This window comes from Chiroxiphia lanceolata, chromosome 5 (assembly GCF_009829145.1).
Source record: "Chiroxiphia lanceolata isolate bChiLan1 chromosome 5, bChiLan1.pri, whole genome shotgun sequence".
Lineage (NCBI taxonomy): Eukaryota > Metazoa > Chordata > Aves > Passeriformes > Pipridae > Chiroxiphia > Chiroxiphia lanceolata.
In genome coordinates this window covers 51,082,999-51,098,799 of record NC_045641.1, presented here as the reverse complement: position 1 = coordinate 51,098,799, position 15,801 = coordinate 51,082,999, and the positions used below count along the sequence as shown (strand labels likewise).

General features: G+C 41.6%; 1 protein-coding gene across 13 annotated transcripts in view; it reads left to right on the top strand.

The window, feature by feature from the left end:
* The first annotated feature begins 3,938 nt into the window (after positions 1-3,938).
* The window catches only part of TNRC6B (trinucleotide repeat containing adaptor 6B), a 139,476-nt gene continuing 127,613 nt past the window's right edge, over positions 3,939-15,801 (top strand). For 7 of the 13 annotated variants that reach the window (XM_032688884.1, XM_032688882.1, XM_032688891.1 and 4 more), the window contains exon 1: positions 5,096-5,245. The gene's annotated coding sequence lies outside the window, so the exon portion shown is untranslated. Of the gene's footprint in view, positions 4,073-4,501; positions 4,715-5,095; positions 5,246-7,196; positions 7,216-8,281; positions 8,299-15,801 lie in introns of those variants that run through there. The other 6 variants (XM_032688881.1, XM_032688896.1, XM_032688894.1 and 3 more) reach the window with 6 other exon arrangements.

Sequence of the window (15,801 nt, the reverse complement as noted above, 5' to 3'; positions counted from 1 at the left end):
TTTCCTGGGTATGACACATAAAAATAGGTAATGTCAAAATAAGCCTATTATTTTAAGAACAGTTATAGATGTGGAGATGTCTGACTGGAACTTAAAGCTCAGGTTCTGAATGCTAACAGTCATTAAAGATATTTTTACTTTTATTTTTCTTTGTAAAGCAGGAATATTAGCACAAATCACGTGACCAACATACAAATTTGAAAATTACATCTGATATTTCCCTAAATTCCTCCTGTTATTTAATTTAATTCTAGTATTCATTACTTTTTTTCCCCTTAAATGGGGAAAAAATCACTGTGTTGAAATCTGCTCTTCTCTACTTTAAATACAAATTCCTTTCTCCCTATCCTCATTTTTACAGTTCCCAAGCATATGAAGTATTACTTCCTCTCTTTGCTTGTTCCATGAAAAGTTCTGTGAAGGATACAGGAAAATGGCTGAGAAAACTTCTTTCCACTCGACTGAAGGAAATAAGAAACGCTGAATTCCTAACAGGTGTCTCTGCTGAAAGTAATTATTAAGATAAATACTTTTAAATAAGGATAATTGGTATTTTATACAGATCAAAATCTTTGCAGATATTTGTTATATTCTCCTGGTACATTGATGCCATATGCCTGCTGAAAATTCCCTGAAGTCTTCTAGGAAAAGGATAGATTAAAAAGTAGCTTTCAGGGGAAAGATGTACGTAAGAGAATAATCTAATCAGCCCGTGTTTATAGATAACAAGAGAACATCAATTCTTTCATTACTTTTTTATGAACCATCTTTTAAACAACGGCAATCTTCTTTTCAAGTGCCGCCTGCATTTTAGTCACAGATAAAGTACAGCATTATATCCTATGTTAAATGTCACATTTCATATCAAAATATTTAAACATAAGGCACCATAAAGAGCACAGCTTTACCGTGACTTTCCAAAAAGTAACCCATCTCTGAGTCGCAACACAGGTAAGTAATTGGTTTCTTTCTGTGTTCAATAGATAACTGCTGCTCAGGGTGTGTGAAGCAGAAAAAAGGCAGGGTTAGCAAAGACTTTTTTTAAAAATATCATTAGTTTCTAGTGACTGGGTATCCAGAGTTCATTCAGATACATTGATTTAAAAACCTAGCAAGCCTATAAAAAATGTCATGGCACTTTTGGAAATAATAAACCAGTGTTAGATCTCAAAAACTCTTGACTTTCAACTCCAAATATCAAAGCTGCTTCTAAAGTTTTGTCCCATCTCCTTCCTGCATCCAGAATTGTCCCAAGCTGGCAGCACTCCTCGTTTGTTTATAGAAGTCTCTTTATGCAGCCTTTTTCTGGATTGTATCCCTGTCAGATGCAGTATTATTTGTCTCACTGATATAACAAGTAAACTTAATTATAAAAAAGAAGAGGTGGTGTATTTTCACAATGTAAGGAGGTGAGGTTGGAACAGTCAAAAGGAATTGAACCCAACAGTGAAGTCTGTCTGTCTCTCTGGCTACAGTCTCTGTGAGGTTTGATACTTAAGATGTCTGCAGGCAGGGTCCAAGCCTGCATCTGCAGGAGCCAAAGGGCACATTCATATCGCAGGGAGCCTGTTCCCCCAAGCTGCAATGGTCTTTCACAGCACTTGCCACCACAGAGATCTTTGAAATGTCCTCATCCCAAAGAAATCCAACCTTTCCCAGCACCTGGAAAGGCACCACAGCGGTAGTGTAATACTGACATCCAGTGGATGAAAAAATTTCACTACCCAACTTGGTGAAATTGGACAGAAGTTGCAGTGAAGGAGATATGAAAAAAATAGTAAGAACTACTATGTTCATAAGCATTTTAACTTTACAAGAACCAGAAATTAGTCTGGGAGCTGTGATTCCTCCCAAATACACATAAACCTGAGTGAGAACTCCTGAGTCATCCATTATTGTTTCAGTCAAACCAACAAAATCTGCTTGCTTTCTACAGTTCAATTTGTTTTGTAGTGTGAAAATACAGGGACAATGGAGTGTGGTATCTTTGCTCCTCTGAAATGAAAATATTTGGTTCACTAGGCTTATGCAAAATAAATCATATTGCTTCACCTTGCTTTCGATGTCCTGCTACAAGTGCACCAAAATCCTGAGCAAAACATAGGAAGGAAAACTTGCAAAAGAACACCAATAAGGGGAAAGGGAATTCAAACAGGGAAATGATTTTATTATTTTTTTTACTTATAGCAAGGACAAGGTCAGCATCTTGGACACATCCTTCTTTCCCAAAGCATGCAACCTCAGTGTATTAGTGATTTCTGCTTGCACCAAGAAAAATACACGTGGATACAGACAGGATACAGTCAGTTTGTATGCACTGAATAAACTATGAGGAAGAGAGGCAAAGTGCTTTCGAAATTTATACTCCTAATTGATATTGATTTATACAGTGCCTTTGTATTCCTTAAAGCACTACGGTAACAAGTATGTAAATACCCAATCTAAAGTCTTATTCATATTAATGGCACTCTTTCCCCCAGCAATCAATGTAAAAATCTATTACCATTACTGAATGGAGAAGCCATCAAAAGATTCATTGCTCTTCACTGAGTCGTGTAGCCCGAGTTCACATGGATCTTATCTGCTGTCTGTGCCAGCAGCACACATCCCTTCGCTGTGCTGGCAGCTGTCCCTCCCGGTGATGACTAACCTGTGAAGGGCTCTATGGCTCCTCCAGGACAGAGCACGTTTTCGCTGAACACCCACAGACCCGTTCGCTAACGTGACAGGCACACCAATATCTCTATGGTTCTCTCTTCACCACCAAAACGGTATTGTCAGCTGCTGCACTGTTCTGCTGATCAGGTTGTAACAGGATTCTCCGGAGGAGATCAAATGAAAACATTGCACTGGCATGCAGCCCTGGGTGAGGTCAGGGAGTGACACTCATTAATGTAACAGCACTCTTCAAAAATACTGGAGAATAAGGAAAATGAGAACAAGCATAGAAATTTGGTACAGTCAAGGATAACCTCTCTCTCCTAGTTTATCCTCTACGTGCTTCTGTTATTCCATGTGTTCCCCTCGATATTTCTCTATCAGTTTTGGAGACTTGCTGCTCCCCTGGCCACGCTCTTCTGCTATGTTAATCCTAAACCCTTTGTCTCATGCAGGTTCTGCTTATACATCTTCCATTTTTTTTCCTTTCCTGAGATCCGGCAGTGCCGCCCCAGACCTGCTCTCCAGCCCCAGGGTTAACACTTGCTGCAGCTCATCCCCGGCTTCACATCACCTCCCAGGAAAGCGTCTCCCGGCTAGCTCCCGCCTTAGCTTCCCACTGCCGGTCCCCGCAGCCCTGTTTATATCTTTCAGATAGAAAGAGATAGCCTGTTTCTCAGGCTCTATCCCTTTATACTCCGCGGATAATGAAAATCTAAGTAAATGAAGTTTATTTGTAACAATTACATTTACGAGTGACATTGCGGCAGCCGCAAAGCCCCTTCTGGCGGGTTCCCCTCACCGCGGGCCCCCGTCACGTGCGCAGCGGCCCGGGCCGCGTGGGGTGCGCGGTGGGCACGCACCATGGCCCCGCCCATCCCCGTGCTGCAGAGAGATTGACAGCGAAACCACGCAATCAGAGGCACGTCCCGCCTTCCCCGCTCCACCCCGCCCCCCCAGCCTACGGTTGCTGTGTCATCCGGCGGGTGACAGCGGGGGGCGGCCGCCAGTTGGTTGCGGGGGCGTGGGCTTCCAGCCAATGGGCTTCGGGAGCTGCCCGACTGACACCCCCCCCGCCCAACAGCTGTCTCACGTGCCCCCCGGGAGGGCGGGGCGAAGTGCAGATGTCGCTGGGGCGGGCGGGCGGTTGTGGCGTCGGTGCTGTGTTGCGGCACCGCTGAGCGGCCCCGGCCGCGGTCACACCCGCTAATCGCGTGTGCCCGTAACGGCGCCCCGCCCTTGGGGCCGGCAAATGAGAGCACACACTGACGTAGCCTCGCCTCCCGCCTCGGCTGACGAGGGCCCCAGGGGCCGCTGAGGAGCGCGGCTCGGTGGGCGGGTCTCCGCGCTATTATGGCCTAACGGGCACGTCCCTTCTCCAGTGGTGTCCGAGTTTGCGACCCGCGCCCAATCAGTAGCGCGGGAGGGCGGGGCAAGTAGAGGCGGGCGAGCGAGTGCCCCATTTAAGGGGCAAATCTCGCAGCCAAGTGGCAGAGAGGAAGGAGGGGCGGGAGTCCGTCTGGGGTGCGAAGGGGGCAACGTTAACCTGTGACAGCCAGCAAAAGCAGCCAATCAGGGAGGGCGTAGTGACGCGCGGCCCAATCGGAAGCGCTGAGGGGCGGGCGCTCCGCTGTGATTGACGTGGGCCGTGGCTAATGGGCGGAGAGATCCCCGAGACTCTTCCCAATGGGCAGCGTGTAGGGGCGAAAAGGGGAGCGGAGGGACAAGACGAGCAGGCGGAGCGACCAATCAGCGTGGGGGTCGGCGGAGCGCCGTCCAATGGGCGGTGCGGGGGGCGGGGCGGGGGCGTGTCCCGGTGTGTTTGGGTTCGTGCTCCTCGGGGGAGGGAGAGACGGCGGCGAGGAAAGTTTGGTGGTTTTTTTTTTTTTTTTTTTTCCTCCCCCGGTGGCGTTTTTTCGGCGGTGCCGTGGGGGAGGGGGCATTTTCCGCAGCTCCTTCGCCTTTTGCTTCCTGGGGTTCGTGTTTCCCGGGCGGGCGGAGCCGCCCCCGGCACCGAGAAGAAGGGGGCTCAGCGCACCGTGGCGGCGCCTCGGCGGTGAGTGCGGGACGCCCCCCCCCCCTTACCCCTCATCCCCGCTCCGCGCTCTGGCCGCGGGGCTCCCTCAGAGCCCTTCCCGCCCTGCGGACCCTCGCGCCGCCTCTGAGCGGCCTCTGGCGCCGGGCCGCGGTGCCGCGGGGCGGGGGAGGGCCGGGGGGGCCGGGCCGGCGGGAGGGGCCCCGAGCGGCGGCGGCTCAAGGGCGCTGCCCCGGCGGCGGCGGCGCGGCCGCTGCTCCGGCCCGATCCCGGTGAGCGCCTGTCCCGGGGCACAGCCGGGCGAGCGCCGCCCCCGCCCCGCCTCACGTGCGGCCGCGGCTGCGCCCCCGAGCCCCCGCCGGGTCTCCCCGCAGGGCCCCGGACCACCCAGGCCAGGCAAAGCAGACGGCGGCGGAGAGACCCCGAGGAGTCCTGATGTGACTGGGGCAAAAAAACCGAATAGTGCTGTAGCGCGGGGACAGAGCAGAGGTTGCGTTGGTAGCACTGCAAACCGCGCTCGCTGGATGAGTGGAACGTGATGCTGGTTAAAATGTGTGTATGCGGTGGGTGGATGGGAGGAGGGACCGTGCTCAGAGGTGTGTCCCAGGCGGAAAAAAAAAAAAAGTTTCCCCAGCTGTTTGTAGCAAAATGAGGGAATGTTTGTTTCTGGAGACGCTTCGCTGGCTGTGTATAATCGCTGCTTGCAGCATGATATCTTGCAGGCTCAGGTCTGCTTTATGAGAGTGCATGTAGGAGTATCTACTACAGCATAGGGCTGAGTATCAACAAAAGTGTTTTCCTAACTAAAGCAGACGTGCTTACTGCCGTAAACGCTACTTCATTTTTCCATGCTAACATTTCACTAACCTTAAGAACATTCATTAAGATATCTTTTCATAAAGTTAACTTTTTAGGATTTTTAAAATTCACAATAACTGTTTCTTAATCATGGCTTGTTAGGGTTCAGTGTTGCATTTACATCTTCTACAGAAGCTGTGAATCTTACTGTAAAATAGTGAGTAGGTCTTTGGGGTTGGTATAGCTCCGGATTTGAAGGGTACGTTTACGTAGTATTTTCCAGTAATATCGCTATCCATGTGTATTGGATTGCAGTTTCTGCTACGAGAATGGTAGAGGTAGTAGCTTAGATCTGTAGCGTTAATAAATATGTGTGCAAGTTCAAGAAGCTTTGTAGTTAGTTTGACCACACTGAAGTTGCTCAGCAATTCCCTCCTCTCCTGTGGTGACTCTCTCTAATGGTGCAGATTCCTTGGAACGAGTGCTGTTGAGATGCTGAGTGTATGCTCTCATCTGCTGCATTACCCAAGGTCCCGAATTTAAAGATAAGGTCCAGCTTTTCTACCACGGTTGTTGCAGGGTCTGCCATGTAGATGTACCTCAGGGGAGGGTTTTATAAGGGTGAGTTTTCACCTGGGTTTAACTGAGTTGCAGATATAACTGGACAATTCTGCAGCGAAGAAATGTCCCTGCAAAAGGTTGAGGCCGGGGATGGGGGAAGGGAGCCCAGAGCGGTATTAAGTGTGTATTGGCTTTTCTGCTGAGAAGTTCTGGGTCAGTAAGGCGCAGGCACATCTTTCTTTCTAGAGGGTAGATGAGGTGATCATTAAACTTCTTACTTTCTTCTTGGTTGGCTATATTGCGTGTCAGTGTTTTGTAAATACAGTATTTTATGTAAAACTATTCATACGTAGTGAATTAACTCAAGTTTCAGTGCTAATTGGCAAAATTCTGATGTGCATACTTCTCTTGTGAACTTGGACTTGGTTATGTTATTGGGATGCTTAAAGGGAATAATTTTAATCCTGTAATATAGAAGCCCTGGAAAAAAATTAATGATAAATCAGTCAGTGTTTTTTAATTACACGGGCTTTTGAATTGATGCATTACTGCAGTTTCTGTATAGTGCAAATTTAGCTAGAAATCTACGCTTTCATTTAAATAATAAGTTCAAATGTTTGGAACTAAAAATCTTGGAACTGAGAATTAAAAAAAAAAAAAAAGGCGTAATCTACCAGAGTTTGTGTGGCCGATTAGTCCAGCAAAACATCTCTGTGAAATGTGTGTCATGGCTTTGCTTGGTGATGCCTATTTGATCATTAAAACTTGATGTTGGAGGGTGACTTAAGAGGAGATAGCTTCAGGAGGGAATTCTGCATAGTTCTGAGGTAGTGTATTTTACATTAGATCTGCCTCTGTAGGAAGTAGGAAATGAGAAATTCATTTGTTTTGCAGAAGTAATGCAAAATAAAAGTCATTCAGAGATAGCTGCATCTAGAACGATGGGATGAATAGCTGCATCCAGAATGCCGGAAAGAATTAAAGGGCTGGTATAGAATTAAAAATTTGAAAATATGTTCGTATGGGGTTTGTTCTCTTGGGGGTTTGAGTGGGTTTTTTGTTAGTTTTTTTTTTTTTTTTTTTCCCTCCAGTAAAGCTGGTGTATTTCTGCTCACAGAAAAGATTGGATTTACAATTAAGCAGTATGAACTGGAGATCATAGAGTAAGTCTAAGGAGCTTAGTTATTGACTTGAATGGGTTTATTAATAGTCTGCTTAATGGTTCAGTTATGTTATTCTCTATTTTCTGCAGAATGCTTGGATGCAAAGTCTCTTCTAGTCACATTATTGTGTATATTTTCTTGGAATGTCTTTTTATACATAGATATTGTCTGCTTTGTGCAGTAATAACAATTAGCAGTCATTTTCCAGCTTCTTGGCAGTAGCTTTCCTCAGTAACTGCTCTCTAGTGCTGCTATTAGATTCACAAACTCTGTCTATACTGAAAATTTACAAATTCTGCAATACTTCTACTTACAACGTACCTCTCAGCTTACAGCGATTCAATTCTTTATCACTGGGTTTTACTTTTCACGCACCCTTTTTCTGTGTGTAATTTCTGGATCAGTAGGTGTGTCTTTTGTGAAGAACTGGCATTGTTTGTCTTCCCAGGATAAATTAAGCATGTTTAGCACATAAATAAGGGAGGGAAGTACCTGACACTAGTACATATATACCATTGGCTTTCTTTAAAGTTAAAAGTTCTCTGTCACCTCAGTGCTTATAAAATGTGTTTGCCTTGCAATTGCTTTCAGTGATCTGTTTCTTGCGTTTTCATAATTTCGCTTGTGAAATGTTACCCTTTCTTAGGGAAACAATAGCAAGGTGATGTCAGTCTTCAGTTCTGATAGCAAGAACTTAGTGTGGAGATGTTGAGCAAACAGTTACTAACATATATTTCTAATTGGCCAGGTGTGGTAGAATAAGACACATATTCTTGCTGATAGTCTTCCTTAGCTCAACATTTACGGTCTTTCTCCATTTTTTAGATAAAATGTATACGCTAAGGTCTCTTGTTCTTTCAGCAAACTGTGTGGAATATAGACTGAAGAATTAGTTTTAATTTCTTGTGAATCCAAGCTAAACTTTCTGCTACTATCTGCTAATAAAAATAGGGGCACTTTTTGGTACTTGAGCCAGCTGTCACTGTCAGACAAGTAGTAGCCTGTTGGTATTTCTGCTTGCGAGGTGACAGGGGTAATGGTAATCAGAATACTCTGATTGCTATTCCCTGTCCCTTTCAGCAGGTAGTAGAACTCTTTTATACTTCCTTGCATTTCTCTGCTGTTCATCCCTTCTTTGTGTTGCACTTCTACTCATTATTTTTTATTTCTTCTGGGATGTAAACATGCTTTGCCGCGAGGCGTTGGTGTATTTTTTTCTCCTTTAGAAGCAGTAGGCAGTGAGTACGTTAAATTTATTTTTTCCCTTTGCCTTCTTATAGTGGTAAGAAGGAGAGAGTGTTTTTGCACTTATTATGGTTTGCATCATGTTGTAGGGGAATGTTCTGAGGTTTTTGAGTTTTCGTTGGTGTACGGGTTGTGGTTGGAGTTTGGATGTTCTCCGTGTTTACTATGTAGTGAGCTATGGAGATGACCTTTTCCAGTTTCAGCTAGTCAGTACAGATTGCATTTCTGGGCCTTGCCAGGTTTAGTAGTTCTGAAATTGGATATCATGCATGTATTTCCTGATTTAATGTCTGTGTATTAGAACAAACACAATAGTTCCTCTGTGAAAAAATGTGGGAAGCGAGTTGATGTTCTGTCCGAGACTTGCATTGTTTAAAATTTTTAAAATATCTATTTAAAAGAGTAAAATGGATCTGAAAGCAGTTCTTGCCCAGTTAAGCTTTTAAGTCTGGAGAAAAATACTGCCTCTTAGGAGAAATGGGAGGTACGATAAGGCAGCAGCCATGCTGTGTGCTCCAGTACATTGGTCAGAATAAATGTAAAATATAAACTGGTAATCAATATATTTTGATGCTATCAAGCAGAAGATGGGAGGCTGAAAAGCTGATTAGCGGATGAAAGGATAAGGAGCAAAGTTGCAAAACAAAGAGTTGATAATTTTAGATAACCTGACAGAGGATTAGTCAAAAGGTGATACAATAATATCATGTTGCTTGTGTGAGGAGAAGCCTTCTAATCCATCTAAATGAGTGGTGAAGTAAAAGTCATTGACATTTTTATTTGCATTTATTTTTCATAATTTTATCATGACTCTTGACAAGAGTTTTAAAAAGTACTTTAGTGATAAACAGTTTTTCAGTAATGTATTACATTTTTTGGAATGAAGTCTGTTCTGTAATAAGAGAAATTTATGCCCTTGGATTTAGTAGCAGTCTACAAAGAACATTGTTTTTATGAATACTGTTAACTTTCTTCTGTTACATTTGAAGATTTTGCTAGCTGAAAATGCTTTTTCCTGTTCCTCTGATCATTTTGTATCCTAAGGTTGTAGGGTTTTTTCCCTACTCAAGGTTCTTTTTTCCTTACAGCAAACACTGGGTTGTACCTTGAAGTTCTCTACTGTGTTCTTCACGTGGCAAAAGTAAACTTTGTGAGAAAGTTTCACAAGTTAATTTAAAAGCATGACTTAAGAAGCAAAGTGTTTGGAAAGCTGTTTGCCAGCCTTCTTGTTTTAAGACTGGTCTATTAAGTCTCCACATGATCAGAACTGAGGAATGCCTGGGCTGCTCCAAGGCAGTCCTTACTGACTTTTCTGGCCCTGTGACCTCTCTGCATAAATTTTATGACAGTATCATATGAGCGGTAGGAAAGGGTTCACTTCTAGGGGATAGAAGTAACTCTTCAGGGACTTGCCAGTCTACTGTGGACTAATATATTTTGGCCCTGGGGCGATCCAGTGGGAGTAGGCCCTCTTGTCTTGCTGCTTCTTACAGCCAAGAGTTACAAATTACTCAGCAGGCCCATGCCAATATCCTCTAGTTATAAACTTTGTCTTATGAGCTGAAGAGGCGCAGGTTGAAGTTGTCCACCTCTACTCCTGTACGTTTGAGAATCTTTTAACTCTCTCCTGGGACATTTGGGCATCTTTAGAAATAATCTGGTGACTCTTTCTAGAGAAGATGGAAATGCCATAGAGTACATTTTATTTTCTTACTACAGCCGACAGTAGATTCTACTTTTTATACAGCAGTACCATAGCTTTGTGATTTAAAAGCTAGATTTGTAGAAACATTGACTTAAAAAGTTAGACTTTGTAGAAGATTAAATCACAGTATTTCAAATATCCGAGGCTTCTGTTGCTTGGACACTGTGACTTAAGAAACCATAAATTAATAGTATTAGTGGGTGCAACTAGCATGAGGAACAATGAAAAACTTGGAGAAAGCATTAATATAATGTTTTGATTAAAATTTTTTTCTCTGAGATAGAGGAAGGGAATATGTCCCCTCACTCCAGCTTCTTACAGAAACCGAACTGTACTATATTCCAAAATGAATTAGGATCCATCCTTGATCTGAAGCAACTGAAAATCTCTTTAAGAAAGAAGGACATAATACATGTTGCATGAAATAGTTGCTTTAAAACATTGTCAGCTACTTTTATGGTTTTTAGTATATTTCTTTGTGATCCTCTTTAGGATTTTTATGCATTGAGATTTTTCCCAGATATGTTGGTGTTATTGTAACTTTCTTATATTGCTGTAAATGTAGCAATTTACCTTTGTTGGGAATATGCTTATTCTGAAAACTGTATTTGCAGTTGTTTTTTGTTTGGTTGGTTTTTGTTGGGTTTTTTTTGTTTGTTTGTTTGTTTTTGTTTTTAATTTCACTTAACTGCTTCTAAGTAAGAAGCTAAAAAAAAAAAAAACACTTTGGCAGGAATGTGTTTCCACACAGGAAGTTTTACTGTTGCAGCCATTGTAACTTAAATTCACATCCTTCCGTATGTATTTGGGTTCTTAAAAAAATATGTTTCAAATTAAATTTCTAACTTTTTCTGTTTGTCAAATGGCTGAGATTCTGCCTTGTCAGATTTGAATTGTGTTGTACCAGATGTCTATTCTTGCAAATTAAAAAAGCTGACGAGTCTTCTTTTGATGAGAACAAGAATAAGAAAGAATCAAGCCACAGTGCTTGTTTGGGACTGTTCATTAAGCTTCAGACTGTTTTTCAGACATTGCAAAAAAAAAAAAGAAAATAATAATTTAATCAATTTAATATTTTCTCACATTTAATATTGATCCTGTCTTTATACTAGTATTCTCCTGCCCTCATAATAAGTGTCTTTTGTTTTGTGGTGACTTCATACAGGCTCACCTCATGTATTTCCCAGGCCTTTGAAGTAAAGTGGGATACTAAAGCTAAAATTGAGTTTTTCTAAACATAGCTGTGCTTTTTGCTTGGATAAATGTTTCGGTGCTTCAGGATCCACTCATCTACTTTCTGCAGCTGGTGTGGTGACAGCATGAAGAATAGGTTATTTTAGTTGGTTTTCAGTATTTCTGTTATATTTAATAATAGGTTAGAGGAAAGTTACCTACATTTCTAGTGGCACTGACTTTGCTGAACGGTACTTAAAAGAGGAAAAATGTTTTTTATTGCACACCTAGGCTTTTTCACACTTTTTATTAACTCCATAGTTGCAGTAAATTAGCTTTTTGCTTGGCCATTTTAATTTTCAGAGTACTCAGAGAAGCAACCAAAACTGGCTGATAATATTCTAATTCATTGGAAGTTAACTCCTCTGGTTCTTTCATATTCAAAGTCCAACTTTTTTTTCCCTGACCCTGGCGATTCATGGATCCAAACTGAGAAAGACTTCCTGTCGATTGAAAAGTAAATTAGCTTGTGGAGAAGTGTCTGAGGGGGAGAAAAAAAAAGTAGAAATCCCATTGTATCAAATACTTTTAACATTGGCTAATAAGCAGTGGAAAACACTCCTGACAGTGTTAGATAGTGATGGCCTCAGGGCAAGAATACAGTGACGTAATTGGTCTGTTCTGTCTCCAGCTCGGACCCTGTACTTAACCAATGCTGGATAATGTTGCTTTCACCAGTTCAGGTAACTAGATAAACTGGTGCTGCCTTATGTATGGATGGCCTGTATCAGCTTAACCTGCCCCTGCTTCAGCTGGGTGTGTAAATAAACTAAAAGTAACTTTAGTTTTACAAAGTTTTAACAAAAAATAACTGGTAATTGTTATTACTGCATTTTCAGATTTAATAAAGGATGAACATTCAAATCTAGGAGCAAATTGCAAGAGTTAAGGTTTTTAAATATGATGGGAGAGCTTGACTGTGAAAATGTATTGTAGTGGATTTCAAGTAGGTAACCCAAAGGCAGACTTGTATATGTATTTTTGGTGGAAATAATAAAGATTGGTTACTTTTCTTTTAAAGGAAAGAGGAAACTCCTCCACTTTCAGAGGAAATTAGATGAGAAAGTTGAAGAACTCTTTTGTGCCAAACCCCAAAAGACTGAAAATTTAGGGCCCTGACCTCACACATACTTGAGCAGGTGTTAAACTCTTCTTGCAAGTAGTTCCAAATTCAGTGGTTTATCAAAGATTGCAGTGTTGAAGATTGTGTTGGTAATAACTTTCATTGTGGTTTTAAATTTTAAAGAAAATAACCGTAAAAATGAGCATGTTGCTTCATTTCATTGAAGAAGATTGAAAAACAGTGTTGCATATAAACCAGATTTTTGAAAATTTGCTTCCTGTTCCTTTTTTAGGTGCAGAAATAGCTGAAAAGTACAATTCAGACTGATGCTAAGCTATAAATATTGATGAAGCTCTACTTGGCAGCTGGTTATGTTGAAAGTTGGTGTTTGCAATTATAGTTTAGAATTATTTGCTTAACAACTCAGCATTTGTTTTCTTTGAGAATAATAGTGCTAAGATCTTGGACTTCTCTGCGTGTATAATCATGTTAGCGGGAAGTCAAAATCTTTGTATAAAACAACTCCCTCTGTTATTAATTGTTAAAAATGTGATAAGTATGGAACATTAATTTGGAAAATTTCAGGGTGTAAACTTACAGAAGACTGAAGTTAAAAAAAAAAAACAAAAAAAAGAGAAAAGGCAAATTGCGATTTCAGCTTCCTTCTCCATCACACCTCCGTGGCCTTCCTCCTGGCTCTGTCCTGGCTCAGTCTGGCTATAATCCTCTACCCGAAGCTGCGTTACAGGGTTCAGTGCCGGGATCCAGAGCTCTCTGGGCAGCAGGGAATGCCTGTCTGCCTTTATGACTGCTGGAGGACTTAGCACCAGTATTGCCTCACTGGTGTGAATTCCTTATCAATACAGCTCTTACTGTAAAAGCAAACAAAGCAAAAGCATGGTTTAACGGAGGATACTTTGATACTCTTCTCATTAAATACAGGAATATTGTAAGAACTGAAGAGTTTGAAAGGCCCAGTATCTTCCAATCGTGTCTTACCTGTGAATGGTTTTTGTAGTGCTGTCTTGAACTCTCGTAATTGCTGCTGTCATTGAGGAAACCACCCTTCCCCTTTCCTGTGCGCGTCTGCTTACTACCTTATCAGTTTTAATTTAGTTACTACTGCTGGTTTTGATAAACGCACTGCTGTGTAGGACTTGATGACTGTTACTTGTGGTTCAAAAGGAAACCTTCGATCCTGAGTTGACTTTCATGAATAATCTGATGGGATGATTCTGTTGGGATTATCAGCAGTACAGGAGTTATTTATAGCTTTCAGGTTTAAAGTTGAGCTGTTGAGAAGTAGGCTTCTCTCTCATCACAACATTTTGCTTAAGATGGAGAAAAATGCTTCAACTCTCTGGTCTAGTGTGACATCCACTCTCCTTCTCTTCATCTGTCCTCTAGAAAACTCTGGGTTTCTGTGTTCTGAAGACTTTGTCATTTTGCATATGTCCTGAAATAAAGGCTCACTGCCATTGCACTGGTGTTGCTGCAGCAGTGCTGAAATCATTAGGAATGCTAGTATACACGGATTGCTGGCATTTTGAGTATGTTGATTGCCTCCCATTTTTTGCCACTGGGGCACCATCAAATAACGTGATAGTTGTAATACTTATGGTAATGCCTCCTTTTGTACCATTGGGATTCCAAGCATTGTTACCGTTATCAAGTAGAAGCAGCACTAGCAGTGTGAAGTAGCCCTTTTTTGTGCCTGAAAACCGATATATTGCAAGACCTGATAGAATCGAAGATAAACAATTGCAAAGAGCGGGGGTTTCTATAGTGATAGTATGTTTCCAACTTTGTCGGAAAAAAAATCTCTTGGCTGGGTAGAACTTTGATATGGAGTGGCAAAACCATCCAATTCTCAACGCACTATGTTTTAATTCCTTAGTGTTCCAGTCCGGATCACCATAACTCTTGCTGTGGTGCTGACTGTCAAGAAGACACTGTCAGTCAGTTAAGATGTAAGGTACTCCCAACAACCTCTGTTTGATAGTTTCCATGAACGTTGTGCTAGAGTGTTGAAGACCTTGAAGATAAAAAAAAAAACAACCCAGAAATAATTTTGAGGACGTTTTGTTACATATAAATGTTGTATGTACACACATTATGCGTATATGTACGTAAAGTGTGTGTGTATGTGTGCTTCAGTCACAATGAAAAGACAGAGTGGGACAAAGCATAAAGAACTTTGGAAAACTTAACCAGTTGGCAGCCTTGGGCTGATTATAGTTGGGATATAACCTTGATCACAGTCGAGAAGTAACGTGTAGTCTATGTAGTGTACAACAGGCTGCTGCTGCAAAGTAGAGACAAATACCTTTTATTTTCACTGTAAACTTTAACGGTTCCTGTAGTATGAGCAGGAGAGAAGTGGATTTTTGTGCTGCTCTGTGCAGTAGAAAGTGGCAAAAAAGTGTAAACAAAACATTTTTAAAAATAGACTTTTCAATTTTCTTTTTCTTTAGTGGGAAGAGGAACATTTAGCACCTTAAATGTTGTTTATGTAAATGTTTTGGAACATTGGGAAGGTGGCAATGCAATATTCTGTCTCCAGTTTATGTTTCAAAACTGTCTATGGACTCAAAGGCTAGAAACAGGATTTTCTAAATAAAAAGTCTGATTTTTTGGACCATTTGAGAAGCATCTTTTTGCATGTTTCTAATCTCCTCCTTAACACCGAGTCAAAAATGGAGACATTCTTTAATGATAAAAAGCCCCGAACTCACTAATGATTGTATTTTCTTGAGCAGATGATGTTGTCTAATTGTCTATTTAGAAGAAAAACCCTGACATCTTCAGGAGTGTTCTATTCTATAAAAGTGATTTGCTAACTTATATTTGAGCTGTTGATGTAAAAAGACTTTGGTGCTGTGAAGTGGGACTTGTGTTTTGTCTTTAATTTCGGTATAGTCCTTCTATTCTCATGTTGCCTTAGAAGAGCAGTACAGACTAATGTATATGATATGTATTCCAAGTTACAGTTATTTATCTTGCTAAAACTGGTTGTGTTGTATCTACATTAACACTGAACCATTTCGCATGTATTACCAAAAACATCACCGCAGAGAATGAATACTGATCAAAATATGAATCTGTGCAGCTAACACTGAATTAAAACATAATGGACACTTTTTCCCATGTCATGTTTTGCTGTAGAACACCACAGTCGTTTTGTGGAGTATGTGACTGCCATTCCTCAATGCCATTCTCTGCCTTTTTTTTTTTTTTTTAAGAGATTGAAGATTTCTGCATTTTCCCATTCCTCCCAACTGCTTTGTTTAGAGTGATATCTTTAGTTCATTTTTCCTTGAAGTACTAATCCTTCTTGGAT